The sequence below is a fragment of the Macrobrachium nipponense genome, chromosome 17 (assembly GCF_015104395.2).
Source record: "Macrobrachium nipponense isolate FS-2020 chromosome 17, ASM1510439v2, whole genome shotgun sequence".
NCBI lineage: Eukaryota > Metazoa > Arthropoda > Malacostraca > Decapoda > Palaemonidae > Macrobrachium > Macrobrachium nipponense.
Window position 1 is genome coordinate 40276161 of NC_087210.1, and position 17927 is coordinate 40294087.

A 17927-nucleotide genomic window follows, 5' to 3' on the forward strand; every position below is an offset into this window, starting at 1 on the left:
AAACAGAATATTTTTTTTAAGACTGAAAAACTGATTTACTGTAATTTCCCATTGTGTAAACCCACTGTATGATTGTGATGGTCAAAATACACTGAGGGAGACAAAGCTACCGTATGTGCAAACGATGAAGCTTACGAGTTAAAAAACATATGCGTATATGGGTAGAGACCAGGATTTGTACAGAATCTGGTGGTGTTTTTCTGTTCCATCGATCCTTGGGGAAAGAAGTGGATTGGCCTCATCCTTTTTAAACATGCCATATGTACCAGCAGACAGTCATTTCTTGGCTGGCAAGGGAGTAAAGAACAAATATTCTCAAACCACAGTTTCACTCAAATGGGTGGTTTATAGTAAGTGATCCTATTTTTAGTTTTCAAACAATACCATCCTTCTACCTGAGACAGGAAATGAATCTATCATAATAGGAAATGCAACTATCATAATAGTGGTGCAGTATTATTCACTTAAAAAATGGACCATCTTATGAATCAGGGGTTGATTTTGCATTCACCAGAAGCTATTAAGCAAATACGTAAAGGCTTCTTGTTAACAATAAGATGGAAGGTAAAAAAATTTATACACAGTTAGGCTTCTTGTTAACAATAAGATGGAAGGTAAAAAAATTTATACACAGTTGACACCTAACTATTCATGGTTCAAGATTTGTGGATTCACCTATTCACAAATTTTTCAGTGCAATGTATACATTAACTCTAAATCATTCACAGAAAATTCACCTTTATGCAGATCTTTGTTTATTTAGACCATATCTAAAAATATTCACTAATTATTTTAATCTTATTTTCGTGACTAAAAAAATTTCTATGATAAATCATTGACTAATTTCCAAATACTAATGTAAATACAGCAAAATACATTAAAAAAAATTTTTCTTAAAAGACATTCACCAAACGATGTACCAATAATACCCATATCTGCATTAAAAGAAAATGCCAAGGCTTGAATGTTGTATGGAAGAAAATGTGCATGCCTGAATGAAGGTGTAATCTGATTAGTTTTCACCTTGGTAAGAGTAACAGTTGTACTAGTAGTGTTCACACATAAATATAAGCCATATATGTATTTTAAGGGTAATGTAGCTTAGAGGGGGTCTCAATTATTCACAAATTTCAGCTATTCACAGGCAGTTGTGGTCCACACCCCCTGCGCATACTGGGGTATCTACTGTACATGCTTGAAGTAATTATGTTTGTAAACAAATGAAGCATATCTGGCGCATGCGCAGTACGCTGGTGACCAAAAGCAAACATGGCAGATGACGCTCTCGCCTAATCTAACTTTGCCATGTCTTTTGTGCACACTGTACATGTATGAAAGGGTAAGGCTTCTTTCTTGCTTATTACATTGTATATGTATTCTCATGTAGTGCTGTATTAATTTCTCAAAAATCTCAAAGTAGCTTGTTTTAAGTTTTTCATGAGAGAAAAAACATTTCATAGCTACAATAAATACTTAAATAAAATAAATATTATTTTGCTTTCCAGAAAATTTTAAAATCCAGTAGTTTCAAACATCTTTAACATGAGGCCAAGCTGTCTGTGTCACTGCACTCTTGACAGTAGAATTGTCTGAAATTCATTGGTATTTATCTCAAATCTATTTTCTGTGAATCCCAACTGTTGATCCTGTGAAGTCTATCGTTATTTTTTACTCTAAAAACATGGAATTATAATTTTATGTATTTACTCTTGGTATATGGGTTAAAATAAATAATTATATAGGAATGTGGTGGAGTAATAGTTTTAGATTTTCTATGTACTAGTGAAATCGAGAGCATTTTGAGCATCTTCCTAAACAATGTCAACGAAAATATGTCCAGCTGAATATTTCAATAGAAAAATGCTTTTATGTTCTTATATTTTGCTTAAGATTGTATTATTTCATAAAGATCAATTTCCAATTTCTAGAAAGATAGGATGAATTAGATACGTATGGATAAAAACTTCTGTCCACGTTTTGGTAGTGGCAGGAAATTATTGGAACGTAGCTTTCAGCAATGGTTGGTAAAAAACTTTTAATGGTAGTGTAGACATGGCAAGGCTATTGTGTGGGTCTCTTGAACTTAGTAATAATATTACTTATTTACTGAGCAAGTGTTCTACCTTATACCTCCTGAACAATTTAGGCCAGGTTACAAAGTGCTCTGTCCCACTGCTCTCTTTCATCTTAATTCTCTTTAAGCCTTGCATGACTTAGTGGCTGTCAGCCTCTTATTTCTCCTTTCCCCACCTACTTGTGCATCCTACAACACGCAACTGAACCACTGCTTAGCAATAAGGCGCAGATTAACTTGAAATTGTCAACGTTCATCTGATAAGTAGTGAAGTGGAAAGGCTTTTTGCCTACCAGCAGTTTTATTGTTTGGAAAAGATGCATTGATGACATCATGTTGATGACTCCTATGTACACATAATAGTAATAACCATTTGGCAAATATTTCAAGCACCCCTACTGCCGAAAAGAATTTTTCATAACTATATAGATATGAGCTCTCCATTTCAGCTTTTCAAGTGTTGTTACCATCAGATATGTAGTTCCAGTGTCTTTATTGGTGGAAGAGTTTTTCATATTTCTAGGTTTAATATAATTTATAGCAATGTGTGTGTGTTCAGTTCTTATTCTAAGAAATAAGTTTTGTAGCAAATGATATACATGAGAAGTGTGACCATATCACAAATGATATAAATGAGAAGTGTGACCATATATCACAAAAGTTTAGTATTCAGTTTCAGTTAGTCTTGTTAATTAAACCTTGGAACTTTAGTAAACATTTTTGGCAGACCACTGTAGACAAGTACTAGTGGTCTTTTATGATTAGAGAACATTCTTATCAAAACATTTCTTTGAGATCAACATTTCTTAGGTGGTAATGTCTTCTTACCTAAACTAACAACACATAGTATCTGATATGTCAGTGGTAAGATGTTTATCTACACTACTGAGGTTCATCAATGTCCTAACTGATAGCATAACTACATTACTAATTTTTAGATTTATCATTAAACATTTTGTTTTTTCACATTAATATATTCATGAAATAAATATTTTTAAAAATAATTTGTGTTCTTCCTGACAGACAAACCTAAAGTTCTTTACATAGGATTTAGCTTGTGACACAATTTAGATTGGCTGTTTAACTTTCAGACAAGGTCGTTAATTATTGACAGGTAGGAGAAACCTCGCCTACCTGTCAGTCTGCATTCAAATTTTGCCTTCCAGCCCAGGGACCAGAATAAGGAATATAGTATACCAAACGGTCTGAGGCCATTTGGGAGCCTCCAGAATCATCCGAAGATTGTTGGTGACCAGCACTCTGCTTATCACCTTGCGAATCAGAACGGGGCCAAGGCGTAAACTTCGAGGTTGTTCCACGGATGTTGGAACACGTCCTCTGCAGCTGCCCATGGGTCTGGCATGAAAGAGAAGAAAATCTGAAGTTTTCTGTTGTGCTGGGTGGCAAACAGGTCCACTACTGGATGCCCCCACAGGTCGAAAAGCCTTTCCGCCACGTCTGGGTGGAGAGACCATTCTGTCCCAATCACCTGATTCTGGCAGCTGAGCTTGCCTGCCACTGCATTCCTCTTGCCTGGAATGTATCTGGCTGACAGCTCTATCGAGTGAGCTGCAGCCCACTCGTGCACCTGCACTGTCAACTGATGCAATGGGGGGAGGGACACTAGGCCTGTTTGTTGACATATGCCACAACTGTAGTGTTGTCGCTCATCAATACCACGGAGTGTCCCATCACTCGATCCAGAAACTCTTGGAGGGCTAAAAATGCTGCCTTGAGTTCCAGGATATTGATATGAAGGTGCTTGTCATGACGATCCCACACACATGCAGTCAGCAACTCCTCCATGTTATGCCCCAACCCTCGTTTGATGCATCTGAGAAGAGGCATGTCCGAAGGGGGAGCGTGCAACTCCACTCCTATTAAGAGGTTCCCTGTTGTCCAGCCACCAGGCTAAATACTTCCTCACTTCCTCTGTGAGAGGTACGAGGAGGGATTAACACTCCTTTAGTCTCCATTGCAGAGACAGCAGGTGACGACGCCCTTGAGGGACTAACTTCTCTAGAGATGACAGGTGACTACTGACCATGACCTGCAAAAGTCGAGCTGGCTGTTCCTGTTGAGACAGAAACAGTTGAGCTGCCCTCCTGAACTTGCTGATCCTCGAGTTTGCGGGGAAGACGCATGCTGCTATTGTGTCTATCAGCATGCCCAGGTACGTTATCCTCTGCTTGGGAACGAGATCCGACTTCTTGAAATTCATCACAATCCCTAGATCGCGACAAAAATTGAGGAGACGATCCCTGTTTTGTGGCAAATGCAAGAGAGAACTCGTGTGAACACCTGTGGAGCGGTTGAGAGTCCGAAGCAAAGTGCCCTGAATTGGAACACTGTCCCCTCGAGGATAAAGTGAAGGTTCTTCCTGGAGGACTGATGGATGGGTATCTGAAAATACACATCCTTCAGGTCCACTGAAAGTCATGAAATCATTCTCCCTGATGGAGGCAAGCACAGAATGTGCAGTCTCCCTCGTGAATCGAATCTGGTGAATGAATTGGTTCAAGGGAGAGAGATCTATCACCGGTCTTTAGGCCCCTGAAGCCTTCTCCACCATGAAAAGGTGGCTGTAGAACCCTGGTGAGGGATCTCTGACAATTTCCACAGCTCTTTTTACCAGCATCATTAGCACTTTCTCGAGTGCCAGATCCTTGGCAGAACCAGGAACATATGTTTGGAGATGGACCAGATGATCAGCGAGGGGTAGCTTCGATCGACTCGAAGGGCACAAGATATTCCTCGCAAAGGACATCTACTACCCAGGTCTCGGCTCCGTAGCGCTGCTATGTTGCCCAATGGCTCGCCAAGCAACCCCACCACCAATGGCAGCAGCTGAGGGGGAATGCCATACCTAGCGTTTCCCCTTCTTCCTCTTTCGCTCACCTCCCTTCCTGTGAGAGAAGGAAGGTTGAGAGGGGGGGTTGTTGCTCCCCTCTCAAAGTGAAGGAGGAAGGCTAGGTCTTTCCTCGCACCCTTTTCAACGAAGAGACAGTCTTGGAAGAGCTAGCTTGGCTCTGAGGCCTAGCCGCAGTTGCTCGAGACGGCCCAGATGTCTCAGTAACTGCTTGTTGGACAAGACGGTCACTGTCCTCAGCTCTCTGCTTGTCCACCGAAGCGTCTACCATCTCTCTAGGGAAGAGAGAAGAGGAACCCTGGAACGGTACATTTCTAAGACAATGCAGACTCTGGACCAGCCACCCTGGTTATATGGGTTAGAACAGCGTCCCTCCTCCTAGAACCAGGTTGGCAGTCTGGTGGGCCAGGTAGGAAATTGCCCTACCGCCAGACTGACAGTCTCCCGAAGGACAAGTCTTCTTCAGGAACTATAGATCCCAAAGAAGTCGCGACCTAGGATACTGTGAGGGACCACAGATCCAGCCAGGAGATGGCCTGGAGGGCTGCCATAGCGCTAGCCTCCAATGCCATTGCCTCTTGCTGCATGAACCAAAGGTTCTCTGACAGAAGGTGCTTTTGCAAAGGCAAGCAAGGAGTCAGGCGTATTAACTTCTGATCAACCTGCTTAGTCGGCAGTGGGTTCTCTGAGGGCAAATAGAAGCACCGCTGACAAGGTAGAGGAGGGGGAAGTAACATGCCCTATGACAAGGAAGACCAAGGTAACCCGACAAGACGTTCTGGGTTCCTTCTTAGGACCCCAGAACAACTAACCGTGAAGGGCAGTCAGAGGGAGCCACCATCGATCCTTCCCCAAAGTCAGTGTACTGATGAATCAGTGCGAGAACCTCTGGATCTCGGGAGTGACTGCGTCCTGAGGAGAAGGACTGTCAACTCCTTCTAGGGCGAGTCCCTCCCTCGACCCTCTTCCTTCAGAAGGAAGATTCTAGACAGACCCCCTAGGATCTCCTCGAACCACTTCAGCATAAGACCTCTCAGTTCCTAAGACCGTGCCGGGCACATGCTCTCGTGACTGAACCATGAGGAGCGCACTCTCCACGGTTCCCCTTGGTCGCTTCGCTCCTCCCGGTGTATACTGAGGAAGATGAAGAGACAAGTGAGGAAGATCCCTCTTGGTTTGTTGGCCGAACCAAGAGATGGAGCGGGCACAGTCTCAGAAGAAGCCGAAGCTCCTCCAAAAGACTGAACAGGGGACCTCCAACCAGTCTTGCCGTGTGGACAGTCCCGCGGGACAGTCACGTCACCCCTGGGAGCCGAATGATCGCTACGTGAGCGGTCATTGGCAAGGCAAAAGTCACCTGAGTGACATTCACCTTCCCTCTGCACCATGTCCTAGTCATGATGGTGAGCGGACTCAGCATCATCGACTCTAGCTGCATGCTCACCGTTTCCCCGAGACGGTCCCAGTTCTGAAGGCAGAACCTCCAGAACTATGTGCAGACATACTTATGGTGGAGTGTACACCTGCTGTCCCCGCCCTGCGCGTCCCTGAGGGTGGCGAGGCAGTTCCCGTTCTCAAAAGAACGTGAGGACCAGCGGAAGGCCCAACTGTCTCATCAACATGGAGAGACAGACCCTTAAAAGTCCCAGAACAAGACTTCTTAGGGGAAAGGGAGACAACCTTCTTCTTTTTTGGCCGAAGAGCCTCGGAAGAAGTGGAGGCAACAGACAACGAAGATGAAGATGAAGACGACAAATCTTTCGGTTCTTCTTCGACTACTTCTTCATAAGCTTCCTCAGAACTGCAGTCGGATCCCTCATCCAAGGCGCCGCTGAAGTGGCTGCTGAAGCAGCAGGCTCCAGAGCGGCCTGGACCAGGGGCACCAACTCCACAGCAGCACTCACACAGAAGATCAAGAAGGCAACAATTTAGCGTGATCATACCCTGGTGGGGGAGGGAGGACTGCATAGCCTGGAGGGGGAGGTAGAAAAGACTCTACCTCTGAAGTATGTGGCACTGAAGATACTACTGCAGCAGGTGTAACCGAGGTTACATACTGGGTATATACCAAATAAGGTGGTGCCACATACACAGGCATTGATATGGTAGTTATAGTCCTCAACTATACCCCTAGAGTCACAGGGGTTGATGAAAAATGATCCATCAGCCCCTGGAGCAAGGGAATGCTAGGCAATCCCAGCTTCACCCAGGCCTTCTGCAAATTCCTGACTGCAGAGTCAGGCATACCTAAAGGAGCAAACGTCAGGTTAGTAGGGAGAACTCCTGTTCGCCCCGAAGGAGAAGGATCCCCTCCAGAGCAAGCATTAGTTCCCAAATACATCTCCGGGTCGGCATGCCTACTCACCTTCTCTACACGTGACGAATCAAGCGAATAAGTGGAAGAGACATTTCCCCAGAAGGGGAAAGAGCAAGATGAGGGAGCTTACACAGAGGGAGAAAGGAAGACAAAGTGTCAGCCACCGACAGAGTCAACGGGGACGGTGTAGCCCTCTGAAGAAGCCTTGGATGACTTCCCCAGCGATCGCTTCCTCCCCTCATATCTCACCCACTGCTCCGCTGACCAAGAGATACATGTATCACAGGGATTATCCTAATTACATTCACGCCCTCAGGCATTTAGCGCAAAAGGGCACGAAGATCAACATCCACACTGGAGCAGAAACCTCCACATTTCCTGGCCCCCACTCCAGGGCAAACACGTTGCACAAATGGGGGGCGAATAGGCTTATTTAAATTTTGGGTTTACATTGCTTACAAAATCAGGCAAACAAAACAATACATTCAAAAACCAAGTCAGAAAAAGAATACTCACAATACGACAACAGATACGGGCAGAGAGAACATCAGCACACGATAGCTGCCAAAAGCAAAGTGGATTGTTTACGTCCAGTCAGGTGGGACTTCCGACTATCAGACAAGCAGTTATTGCCTAATTACCTTCTTGCTATTCTCTTACTACTGATTATCCAGCTTTGCTGAAAGTAATTCCTTAAGTAAAGGACTGAGGGTTTGTATTTCGTACAGAAACAAATATCTAATCCTTCGGGCCAGCCCTAGGAGAGCTGTTAATCAGCTCAGTGGTCTGTTAAACTAGTAGCTCTGATGCAAGACATACGATATCATCAGGTTAACTAGCAGCTACCTGTATCGATCCAAGCTCAACGCACACCTCTAAAGCAACACTCGTTTACAGATCTCAGCTAAACCATCCTCCAAAAGCTAATCACATCTAAAAATTCTCTCCTACTACATTATACCATTTCACTTAGAACAATTCTAGAAAGGAAAGGGTAATAAGCATTTCAATTTACTGTACTACATTTGCTGCAGTAGCGAACAATGCCTGCAAATTCGCCACTGAGCGAAAGGGGTGAAAAACTTAAATCAGAACTTTATTAACCAACAAAAAATACTAATCCTACAAGAAGTGCCTTGCAGAAATAAAATTCAATACCAAAATTAGTTTGTAACAAGTTCAATGTTTGCATTATTAAGTTACTCGATAAAGATGGTAGTGAATGCAATGTTTACATTGTTACAATACTTGTCTATCAACTCAGCAACACTTAACATTGTTATGTTACTCATCGTAAAGATGAATTAAGCAAAAGATTTAAGTTTGCTACTGAAACCGTATTATTGAACAATACCAGGTCTGTGACAAATGTAGAAACTGGTTCAACAAACCAATGATTACATTGTAGTCTGCCACTGGCAGTTAGTTAATTAACTACAATTTTGCCATAAAAGCAAATTATTGAAGTACCACTCCATTAACAAACAACAAAACAAGGAACTCATCCTGAAGCTACTTGACTTTCTGTTTAGATACCAAAGTCTAGTAAATAACTAGCAAAAAATGAAAAACTGCTGCCAACACCCAATGTTATCACCAGGAGTCAAAGAAACGGAATGAATATAGTTTTTGGAGTCATTCCTAACCCCCTCATTAGGTGGTGAGACTAGTGTCACCTACACAGAACACAATATTTGAGTCTCTACTGCGAAATTTGAATCTAAACTGCTGCGAATAAATGAAACTGATAGCTATGTAATTACTTAGTAAGTTACTTTTATAAAAAATATGTTTCATTACTGAAGTTACTAGCGCATAATATTGCCATCATCCTAAGTGGCATCCCCCTGCACCTCTTGGGTTAAACGACATGTGGGAACAACGCCAACTAGTGCCAACTGACCAAAACACTTCGTTGGCAAAAATCATATGGTTTATCAGGTTGGATTCCAGTTTTTGTTCGAGCTCTGACTGAAAATTTACTCGAGATTTCATATCGAAATCCAATTATATCGAGTTCAGATATGGTCAAGGACCGTGGTTCTACTGTACTATTGCACTCTTACGGCAAGTTGGACAGAAAGTGCAGAGATGTCTTTACAGGACATTGGCTGAAAACAAAGTAGAGTGCTGACTGACAGGTGGGCAGGGCTTCTGACTACTTGTTGGTAGTTCAGGACCTTGTCTGAAGGCTAAATGGAAGTTCTAGCTTGCATTTGTGAGCTAAATCGTATGTAAAGAATGAAGGTTTGTATTTGTGTATGAACAAACACCAATGGAATATTTGCAGTCCAGTATAAGTTAAGCATTCAAATACAAATTCTACTGCTACAATATTAAAAGTACGTAGTCACAGGGTTTTAATATTCTAATGCAGAAACTTTTTAGTTTTTGTTTACTCAGATGATACAGAGTAGTACAGAAACAAAGTGATCTTATTGCATAATTCATCACTCACTTTGCAAAATTTATTTCAAGTAACTTAGCTTTAGGGTGCCCTAAAAAGTGAATTAGTTTTCAAATTTCACTAATATTGTACATATACATTCTACTGTGCATCTGCAGTACGTAATATTACTAAGCCCTAATTGCACAAGCACTATGCATGGCCACCCAGAGTTTCCATATGTCATACATTTTACATACTCAAACCAGTGAATCTAAAAAAATGAAAATATCTTATGAAAATCCAAAGCTCATTAGTTCATTTTATAATTCCCCTTCAATTAGAATACCAGGGATGAGAAATGACTTGGCTTATCAGATTTTCTAAAATATTTTTCATACTTTAAGTATAAATTGTTTAAGTAAAGCACACATGAAAAAATTATTTCTGTACTCTATTCAACAGTAAATTCTTTTTCCTGATATTTCATCATTCAGAAGTGTCTGAAATCCTTTAAAAGCCAACTTTTGTCTTAGAATTGAACTGAAAAACATTCCTAAGACATATCCAATTTGATACCATTCCTTCCTTATTGTTAAATATATGAACAGATGTCATGCATTTTTCTATAGAAGCCTATCAAAAAGCGTAGAAAAAACAGAACAGATTGAACTTTCTGTAAGAGCCAACAGACATACCATGTTGTACATTGGTATAACATGTAGGTAGGTAGGTCTTAAAATCTCACCTTTACCAAGCCAAAACAATGAGAAATTGGATGTACTACCTATGCAGTGATCCCAAATGCTGAAATGCTGAATAGGTGTGACTTAATATGTTAAGATCCATGATTGGAGTAAACTGAGAAGATTGCAGAAATGGCATCCAGAGGCAGAAAAATGACTCGGAGCCAAAAGATTGTGAAACCTTTGTGCATGTGATCTTGGGAAGGGAGTGTAAGTACAATCCAAGAGTGTAAGTACAATACAGAAAAAGACCTGTGGGAAGACCCAGAATATCTGAGGGTACAGAGGCTGACCTGGACCAAATGAGAGTTCAAAAGAGTAATTAACAAAACGGAAAAGAGAGTTTAACTACATATGATCTAGTAAATAAGAACTCGAATGCAAGAAATATAAAATTTCAAGCCCTATAATAGCATGTGGGGAGAGTGCTTCATCCATTTGATTAGAGTATCAATAGCTGTAACTTGACTAGTTGATAATGTGCTTTGGCAATTTTATGTGTAAACTCTGTTAATTCATGGGTAGAGTGATACATTTAATAATTGTTGGATTATACAATATTACTGGTCAACTTAAGAACTGCTTCTAGGCTACTGAAATTGATATGGTAATAAACATGTGGAATGAAACCCACCAAAAATGCACACACACAAACTGAGATGCTTTTAAGAGCTTTATGACTCACCAAATATGGAGAGGCTGTGATAAGTTACATTCAACAAGCAGTAACAAGGCTAAACATGGGTATTATTAACTTACACCAAAATCAGTCGCTGCTCACAGTAATGGATGATCTGACGTAATTTTACAGACTAAGGAAAATGTATAATGCACTGCGCTTGGATTCCGCCTAGTCCTTATCCCTGTGTAAACATTGGGGATGAAGTTCAGTCTAGACCACTTCTACACTTTAGGCATAAAGAAATGGAACGTCTTCGAAGACATCCTAACCGCAAGAGGTGTGTTAAGTGAAATACGCTATTTTAATCTGGAGTTCACTACCTTGAAACTGAGATGGCCAAAAATAATGGTGGCCAAAAATATGATTGAGTGAAAAGTCCACTTTCTTCACGGATAGACAATTTATATTTCAAATTGGCAGTGACCCAAAACGGGTAGGTTTTTTTTTTTTTCTTTTTTTAACTTTTAGCTAGTACTGGGAACCTACAGAAGGCAATAGTGGGCTTCTCCAGTCGGTCTCCCTCAGCTTCAAAAGTAGACATGAATATTTGCATTTAAATAAATTTTTCGTTAAATAATGGATGCACGTCCTTTGTTAACTCCATTGAACAAAGCAAGACCTTATACGTAACTGTGGTCGTTGCAAGTTTCAGTGAAGGATTTCTACAAAATGACAGATGTCATGTTTCGGCGTTGTAGAAATGATTCAAACACAACGTTTGTGACACCATTTGCAACTTTTTAGTTTAGGCGATCTCTGTCCATTTTATTTTGGGATGACCATAAAATTCTGAAATGGCGGCACTTGTTCCGAAGCTCAGCCACGGTAGCAGCCTTACCATTATGTTGCATTTACATTCGTTAATCAACACAAAGAAATATCATGCCTCTAATTTCTTCAGAGAGGTTATAAATAAACCTACAAAACAAATAGTGCAGTCAAATACTGAATTCAAAATGTTCCCGAACTTCAAGAATAGAGCTACATCTCAAGGTGAAATGTTGGCTTGATCTTCAGAATCCACGAATCCGAACACCGACGCCCGATAATACATCGTAACTTTTCCTGTCGTCTGACTCCGTTCACTTCAAAATACAAACAAGACCACGTATCATATTCCCTTTACATAACTAATAATGCACATAAACGAGAAAAACTTTTAGTTCCAGTCAGGGAATCAAAAATACTCCTTATTTAGCTCATTATCCTGAGAAGCGAAAATAGATGCCTCAAGAACCGTACTTTGTTTTATGGCTGCCATTGCAAAGCTTAAAGCAGGACGCTGAATGGTTTTTAATAAATTTTACATTTGGACAACGCAGTTTGACATTTAAACTATATCTCACTCCCTTCTTATAGCCCCAAATCATCAAACATACAGAACGTATTAAATGAACAACTAGCGTTAATGTGAAAAATACATTACCTATACGTAGATACTCTTCAACGTAAGACTTTCCGGGGAACTCGACAGCGTTCTTCCATAGAGAAAGCATAGGAAGGCAATCGCAACCTGTGATTGGTCAGTTTTGTTTTTCCCGCAAAAATTGACCAATAAGACATTCCGTTAGACTACCACTCTATCGAAAAATTGGCCAATAGAAATACGGCAATACACGGAGAGTTGACAGGTTAAGTTTCTACAAGTTTTGTTTCAATCATTGTTTGTGTAAAATAAGCTTGGTATTCAGAGTAAAATAGAATTTGTTTTATGTTTGTTTGTTTTTATGTTTAGCAGAGGTAATAATATCTTAAGAATATGTGATATAAATTGACGCCTCATTTTTGTTAAAAATGTGCTAATAAGCAGCTTATAATGACGTCTATGAAGACCAATCAGCTCTAATCTCTCATAGGATGTAGACAGCTAATGGTATCCTTAGACTTTTAAAATCAACTTTGTTTTGATTTCTAACACTTGAACTAGAAATAATTCCTCGTTTGCTATCTAGTTTTTGTTTTATATATGATTAAGATAATCAATCTGTTGTCTTGGCATATAGATATAACTGGAATAAATATAATTTTATCTGATTTTTAATATTATTGGAATCAAGGGTAAACATGACCAGACAGTGAAAGCAGTAGAGCAGAGATTCAATCGTTGTGCAGTCGGCCCTTTCCTCTGTGTCGAGATCTGTGAAAGTGAGTTGTTTGAATACAATGGTTGTTATGACCTCTCTTTCCTGTTGACTGTGCCTCTTGAATCCCTTGTCAACTGCGTCTCAAGAGTCCGCACAGGAAGACCTGTGGCAGTTAATTGTGGTGCTCAACCAATTTCTTTTCGTCTGGGTTGAATTGGCCGCCTAGCTAGGCACTTCTATACTTCCCTGGATGAAAGTTGCGAGCGACCGTGGCCCTCCCTCCTGCTGCCCAGTGACAGACAAACGGACAGTCTACGCCAGATCTACCTACCTACCGACTTCCTTGTATGAGCTGCCCACAGACAGTTGAACGAGACTGAGCTTCTCATTCCCTGCGACTGTCTTGGTCATCGCATTTTGTCATTTTGTGTTCTTCCGAAACATTCAAGGTGAGTTCATTCTCGAGATGAGTCCTAGGCTAGCCTATGTAGCTAGGTATACTACTAGGTACTACCTAACGCAGGCGGGTGCTGTCAGTCACTCAATTAAGGTCCTTGGATACCTACTAGGTAGGCTAATACCTAGGTAGTCAATTCCCAAGGGTTCATGTAGCCTAGGCTAGGTTAATCCATAACCAATCCTTGGTGCCGACCATAACGTTCCTGCTTAAGTATTTGGGTTTGCAGTTAAAACGTCCTCCTAGTCAAAATGTCCCCCTGTCAAAACGTCTCCCCAGATAAGATTGAGTAGAGGGCAAATGGTAAAACATTACATGTAGTATTAAAAAAAATTTAAAATTCAATATATATACTACATAAGTTGCATTTATTTTATTTTAAAAACATACAAGATATAAAATTTGCCAATAGGTAGTAGGCTAAAAGGAGAACAGTCATTTTATTAATCTTAAGACACGGCTCTTCTTCCAAGCTTAAACCCGTTATTATGTTGGGTCGCCGTTGAGAAAGAGTATACCTTTTAATACCATATCTTCCCTTACACAGTCACGCCATCTCTTTCTTGGTCTTTCCTTCTTCCTTCTACCCTGCACCTCCATTTCCTTCGTGTGTCTTCCAACATGACGTTCCTCCCTTCGTAACAGGTGTCCATACCATCGAAGCCTTCCTTCCTGTATTTTGTTCAATATTTCAACTACCTTTGTCGATCCTCTTACATACTCATTTCTAATCCTAGGTATCATCCCTTGTTACTCCCGACATCCATCTCAACATTCTCATTTCTGCTACATCCATCTTCTTCTCCTCAGTTTTCCTCATACTTGCTGCTTCTGATCCATATAACATTGCTGGTCTGATCACCGTCCTGTGAAACTTTCCCTTCCATTTCAGAGGGACCTTGTCACAGAGGACCCTTGATGCAGACCTCCAGTTATTCCATCCTGCCTGAATTCGATGTCTCGCCTCTTGGTCCATGCTTTCACTATCCTCTAATACAGACCCTAAGTACTTGAACTTCTGTACTTTCTTTATTTCTTCCCCACCCAATCTTATGCTACTTGCACCGTCCTCAGTAATACTGGAACATATATATTCGGTTTTTTATCTGCTTATTCTCATTCCTCTCTCCTCAAGTGCTGCTCTTCACCTCTCCAGCCTCCCCTCCAACTCCTATCTCCCCTCAGAACACAGCACAATGTCATCCGCATATAGTAATATGCACCATGGCACTGCTTCTCTAACATCCCTGGTCATTACATCCATCACGATGTTGAAGATGAATGGGCTAAGCACTGACCCCTGGTGTAATCCAACTCCTATCTCAAATCCGTCCGTCTCTCCAACACTGCTTCTCACTCTAGTATACACATTCCTTTACATCTGAATAATTCTGATATACTTCTCCATATTTCTTGCCTTGGCACTCTGTCATAGGCCTTTTCAAGGTCTATGAATACCAGATGCAGGTCTTTCTATTTTTCTCTGAATTTCTCCTTCAGCTGCCTCATGCAAAATATTCCGTCCGTTGGGCCGCTTCCCTTCATAAATCCTAACTGTTCCTTCCCTATTCTCACTTCCTCTTTCAGCCTACCATCTATTATTCTTTCCAAAATCTTCTTGTGAGACATTAGTAGTTTGATACCTTTGTAATTACTGCATTCCTGGACATCACCTTTACCTTTAGATATAGGTATCAATATGCTTTCCTGCCATTCTTCTGGTATCTTTTCCTGTTCAGATATCTTTACCATCAGATCATACAAGGCTTTCCAAGCTTTCGACTGGGATTAAGTCAGGTCCTGTTGCCTTCCCATTCCAGATTTCTTTTTAAGGCTCTTATCACTTCATCCCTAGATATCCCCATTATCATTCCCAAGTTTATTTGTCCATCCTCTCTTACAAGTCTTTCATTTTCTTCATTTAGCAGTTGTTCGAAATACTCTTTCCATCTTTTCAGGATCTCTTCTTCCTTTTTTATGACCGCACCATTCCTATCTTTCATTTGCTTAATATGGGTGATGTCCTTTGTTCTTTTATTTCTTACTTTTGACAGTTTGAGCATCTTACTCAACCCTTCCTTGGTTTCCAGTTTGTTATAAACCTCTTCATATGCCTTTGCCTTAGCTTGAGCTACCACCCTTTTTACTTCTTTGTTTCTTTCTCTTAATCTTTCTCTGTCCTCCTCCAGCTGTGACTTCAAATCTCTTCTTTGCCTCCCTTTTACCCTTCACCACTTCCCCCCCCCTCTTCCCCCCACCACCAGCTCCTTTTCCTCCCATACTGTTCCAGATGTTTACCCTAGTATCTCCTTTCCATGTCTTCTAATCACTGATGTATTATGCCTCCACTGTTCTCCCACATCTTCAATTCCCAGATCAACCTCTCCCAGCACTCTTCTCCTGAACTCTCTCTTCTTATCATTATCCCTCCTTAACAATTTATACCACTTGATTTTCTTTACCCCATTCGTTTTTGTTTTTCTCTTTTCATCTTTAGTAACTTTACAATTCCTAACTTCCACCAGCCGTGATCTTATTGTAAAGGAGGTAATCTATTTGTGTGCATCTGCCGCCACTCCTGTATGTTATCAAGTGCTCCCTCTTCTCTTTGAAGAATGTGTTCACTATTGCCATATCAAAAGACATGGCAAAGTCTACTATACTCTCTCTTTCTGGGTTTCTGTCCCCGATCCCATGTCCTCCATGCACACGTTCAATTACATCCTTTTCATTTCCGACGTGGCCATTAAAGTCTGGCCCCGCTACAATCCTCTCCTGCTCTTTTCTTCCTCTGTGCAGCCCACTTGTGGAGCATAAGCACTAATGATGTTCATTGTTTCCCCTCCATAACATATCTTCACTCTCATCATGCGGTCATTCTTTCTACTCACTTCCGTCACTGCATTCTTCATTTCCCCCAACAACACTACACCAACGCCATTCCTACCCTGTTCATTTGCTCCACTATAGATTACCTTGTAGCCATCCCCCAGTTCTTTGGCTTTATTACCCTTCCATCGAGTTTCCTGCACACAAAGTATCCACTCTCTTTATCCTCATCAACTCCGCCAACTCTCTTCCCCTGCCTGTCATAGACACAATATTGGCCTATTCTGATCACATTTAGAGCTTGCTTCTTTAGCTGCACCTGCTCATGATGCAGTAGCCGTGGCCTTGTCACAGAATAAGGGCGAGGTGTCTGTGCTTCACTTACGGAGTTTGCCCCAGTACTATTCTCATCACTATAACGACTCATTTAACCCTCTTACGCCGACTGGACGTATTTTACGTCGACATTTTTTGTCTCCCGTGTGCCGACTGGACGTATTTTACGTCGACTTACAAAAGTTTTTTTTTTAAATTCGCGGAAAAATACTTATAGGCCTACCAGCCTAAAACTTTTGAATCACGCGCCTTGATGCGGGAGTTCACGGATCAAGGTGTTGTTTTGTTTACAATCGTTACGCAGGCGCGCAAGCGCGAATTTCTTTCTTGCCGCACTAAAAAGTATCCGACACATCTCTGAAATTATTTTGTCACTTTGACATAATTTTGTACCATTGTAAATTAGCCGTTACATGAAGTATTATATATGAAAATGTGCGCATTTTTATGTAGAATACAACAATAAAATACTCATGATTGTAGCTTTTATCAGTTTTGAGATATTTTCATATAAATAACGATAATTGCCAAAATTTCAACCTTCAGTCAACTTTGACTCTACCGAAATGGTCGAAAAATGCAATTATAAGCTAAAACTCTTATATTTTAGTAATATTCAATCATTTACCTTAATTTGGCAACTAATTGGAAGTCTCTAGCACAATATTTCGATTTATGGTGAATTTATGAAAAAACTTTTTCCTTACGTCCGCGCAGTAACTCTTCCGAAAAAAATCATACATGCGATTGTGGTAATGTTTGCACCATTTTAAAATTAGCCGTTATATAAAGTTTTATATATGGAAATGTGCGCAATTTCATGCACAATACAACTAAAAACAACCCATGGTTGTAGCTTTTATCAGTTTTGAGATATTTTCATATAAATAACGATAATTGCCAAAATTTCAACCTTTGGTCAACTTTGACTCTACCGAAATGGTCGAAAAACGCAATTGTAAGCTAAAACGCTTATATTCTAGTAATATTCAAACATTTACCTTCATTTTGCAACAAATTGGAAGTCTCTAGCACAATATTTTGATTTATGGTGAATTTATGAAAAAAAATAACATTTTCTTTATGTAACTCTTCCGAAAAAATCATACGTGCGATTGTGGTAATGTTTGCACCATTTTAAATTAGC

The 17927-nt window shown here is 40.7% G+C and overlaps 1 protein-coding gene across 2 annotated transcripts in view; it reads left to right on the forward strand.

Annotated features, from left to right (window-relative positions):
• The first annotated feature begins 13110 nt into the window (after nt 1-13110).
• The window catches only part of LOC135196194 (histone deacetylase complex subunit SAP30 homolog), a 113059-nt gene continuing 108242 nt past the window's right edge, over nt 13111-17927 (forward strand). The window contains exon 1 of one of the 2 annotated variants that reach the window (XM_064222793.1): nt 13111-13219. The gene's annotated coding sequence lies outside the window, so the exon portion shown is untranslated. Of the gene's footprint in view, nt 13608-17927 lie in introns of both variants that reach the window. The other variant, XM_064222792.1, reaches the window with a different exon arrangement.